Source organism: Lolium rigidum, chromosome 4, assembly GCF_022539505.1.
Source record: "Lolium rigidum isolate FL_2022 chromosome 4, APGP_CSIRO_Lrig_0.1, whole genome shotgun sequence".
Classification (NCBI taxonomy): domain Eukaryota; kingdom Viridiplantae; phylum Streptophyta; class Magnoliopsida; order Poales; family Poaceae; genus Lolium; species Lolium rigidum.
Window position 1 is genome coordinate 242,459,769 of NC_061511.1, and position 3,390 is coordinate 242,463,158.

General features: G+C 43.5%; 1 pseudogene; it reads left to right on the plus strand.

Moving 5' to 3' along the window:
* The first annotated feature begins 541 nt into the window (after positions 1 to 541).
* On the plus strand, positions 542 to 2,778 carry LOC124650025 (annotated as a pseudogene).
* Positions 2,779 to 3,390: the final 612 nt, after the last annotated feature.

Genomic DNA, 3,390 nt, shown 5'->3' on the forward strand with positions numbered 1-3,390 from the left:
TGTTTTCCCTAAAAATTTAACTAAATTAAAAAATGTTTGATTTCTTTTAGAAAAGAAAAATATACACTTGTCGACGGACCAAGGAAGTATAGTGTAAGAATCAATAGCAAATCCTCTTTCCTGAACTCTTTTTTTAGATGCTTTTCTGAACTCTGGAAGCACATGATCACCCTGAGATTGAACAATACGCAGGGATTCTCTCTTTTCTGAAGTCTGAATCTGAACTCTGAAGAGAACCAACCTGAGGTTGGATTTAACATCTGTGTGTTTTATAAAGCTGGAATATTCATTCAGTAGAAGGTGATGTTTTTCCGTTGATAGCGAGTTGCCTGTGGTAACTTCGTCAATTTTAAGATGTAATCCGTCGGCTCAGTTTTTCGAAGGTGCTCATAGAGGTAGGGTATACGTGTGTGTATTCATAGTGTATGCTCGTGTCTTTGAGCGTCTACCTTTTGTACTGTGTTAAAAAAAAAAGGAATCTGAACCCTGAAACATAGCAGCAAAGCGTATCAGCCAGACGCGCCGCGAAATCGCGCACGAGCGCCGCAATACTAATCTCCTAGATGGACACCGGCGAGCAAGCGGCGGAGGAGTCATCGGCCAATCGCCGGGAGCGCCTCCTCGCCCTCCGCTCCGCCGCCGCCGCCGCCGGTTCCTCCTCCTCCTCCTCGCCATCTGCCGCGCCGCCTCCCCTGCAGCCGCCGGCCTGGGATCTCCCGGAGCCCGACCTGACGCCCTCCTCCGCCCCGCGCCCGCCCGCGCGGTTCGGGTTCTACACCAACCCCGGCGCGGCCTTCTCCTCCGCCGCCGCCCCGAACAAGCGCAAGAGCCCCGACACCCTGCTGGGCCCCTCTCCCGGTCCAGCTCCGCCTCACGGTCGGTACCTTACCCTACTAGTGTATTGCTCCTCTTCCTTCTCTTCCTGGTGCTTATTTGCATACTGTGCTTCTAGGTTAAACCTAGTGTTCTAGACTTCTAGGTTAGTTGCTTGTGTAAGATTCGCATTTGTAGGATTTGAATATTATCTATACAACTTTTCCTGAGATTTGCCTAACTGCAACAAAATCATGGTAGTACGGAAATTGAATTCTATTCTATAAACCAGCCTTCTAGGAAGTATGTGGATGCTAACTTCTAATGGATAATGGGAATATTGGTCTGAAGAATCTTAGATGATCCTTGTAGGTTGGAGAGAATAGTTTTGAACAATTTACATCACCAATCATAGCATCAAAGGGTGGTCATCGTCAACTATCGTACACTCTAGATATTGGGGTGAAAACTGGCTAGTAAAAGAGTTGGGCTGTTTAGTGCTTACTTCTAACTATACTGGTGCTGCAATAAACCCCATTTTCTATTTTGGCGTTTTGCATATCCTGCAAAATGTGAAAATTACTTATCAGGTTTTCACACTTTATTGTATTGGGTTGATCATAGCTGAATGGCCTGGATAGACGGATAGCTGCTTGAAATTGTACATTGAGCTGGGTCTCTTCTTGAAATTTTCAGTTTACTTGTAGGATGCCATGAATAAAAAATATTACTCCCTCTGATTCATATTAATTGACTTCAATATGGATGTATCTAAAACTAAAATATGTCTAGATACATCCATATTAGAGTCAATTAATATGAATCGAGGGAGTACAAAATTTGCATCCTGATCATTGGTCTCACTTTGCTTATCTAGGTAGATCTGGGAACTATGGTAACAACTATCCTCCACACCAGCACCATATGGCCCCATCCCAGATGGAACCGGCTCCACCAGGGACTGGTCCATGGAGAAGTCCTATGCAGTTCCAGACTCCAATGTCAGAATATGGAGGAGCACCTCCTGGTCCTCCACCTCACTGGAACCCACATTCTACTTCTCCAGCTCAAGATTATTATCCACGTTCGCCCAACTTTGGGTTCAGAGGCTCTAATGTTGGCCGAGGGGCAACCAGATGAATTATGGACCAAGAGGTAGCCCGGTGAATTATGGACCAAGAGGTAGCCCGATGAACTACTCACCAAGAGGTAGCCCAATGAATTATGAACCAAGAGGTAGCCCAATGAATTATGAACCAAGAGGTAGCCCAATGAATTATGAACCAAGAGGTAGCCCGATGAATTATGGACCAAGAGGTAGCCCGTGCTCATCTTCTGGACGAGGCAGGGGCGAGAACTACTACAGCGGCCCAGGCTCAAGAGGAAGAGGGGGAAGGGGTGGCTCGGGTTTTCAGAACCATTCTGGAGGGCAAGGGCAGATGAACTACTACTACAAGTCCATGGTTGATGATCCTTGGAAGAACTTGCGACCTATTGTTGGCAGCATACTTCCTACTGGTGGTGGTGGTGCCAAGCCCTGGCATCAAGAACCATTTCGTACAAAGATAGATAATAAAGCTGATCAAGGCCGAGTTATATCAACGAATAAACCTGATCAAGGCCAAGTTATATCAACGTCAACATCAGGATTGAGTCTGGCAGAATACCTTGACTTGTCTTTCAATGAGGTTTCTAATGAGACGTAAGCTCATGTTCCGGGGTTCTTTTTAGCATAAACTATTTTATGATTAGGATTGCTGTTGTTCACAGCATATATTTGTCTCTTTCTAATTTATTTTCCTATGTAATACTGCTTTCTTTGGACTAGATATGTGCATGTCAAGTGCAATATTTGTTGTACTGTGTATGAACTTATGGCCATGTTGTACCTTGATTTAGGATTATGTAAGGCACTACAAATGGGAAATCATTTAGACGCACCATTTTAGCTTGTGTTATCTACCATTCACAGTGTATTTTCATATCAGCAAAAGGTAAACATTTGATATCATGGAGCCAGGTGCTAAGTTGCAATCTCCAAAACCATTTGCAAACATACGCAAATTATAACTCGAAAATTCATGCGTCTGGGAAATAGAAAGCTGCAACGAGGGAAGTAACAAAACGAAGACGAAGTTTAGTACTGTAGCATATACGGGGTTTGTATTGTGCATCATGGCCTTGTCAGTCTTTTGTCCATCTTGGTAGTACAAAATCAGCAGCAGAGTGCTGTTATGAGAAGGTTTTGCTGAGGAATTGATGTTTTGTCTACTGTTATGTTTTTTTTTTTGGTTTATCCAAAATTATGGCTACCTGATGTTGCTTCCCTCTTCATGAATTGGTCGCATGTTGTGCAGTTTTGGCTAACATGTATTGCTCATTACGGCAGCATGAATATCTAATGCAGCAGGCATGTTGAAAATCTGTTAGAATTGCTGAACTGCTGGTTATTGAGAATCTAATGAAGGCTACCATGTCCAAATTCCAAACTGAACAATGATCCTTCGATGAAAGATTTTACAACAGCACACATGTGGTTATGTTTTCAGTAAGAAAAAAAAATGTATTATGTTTACA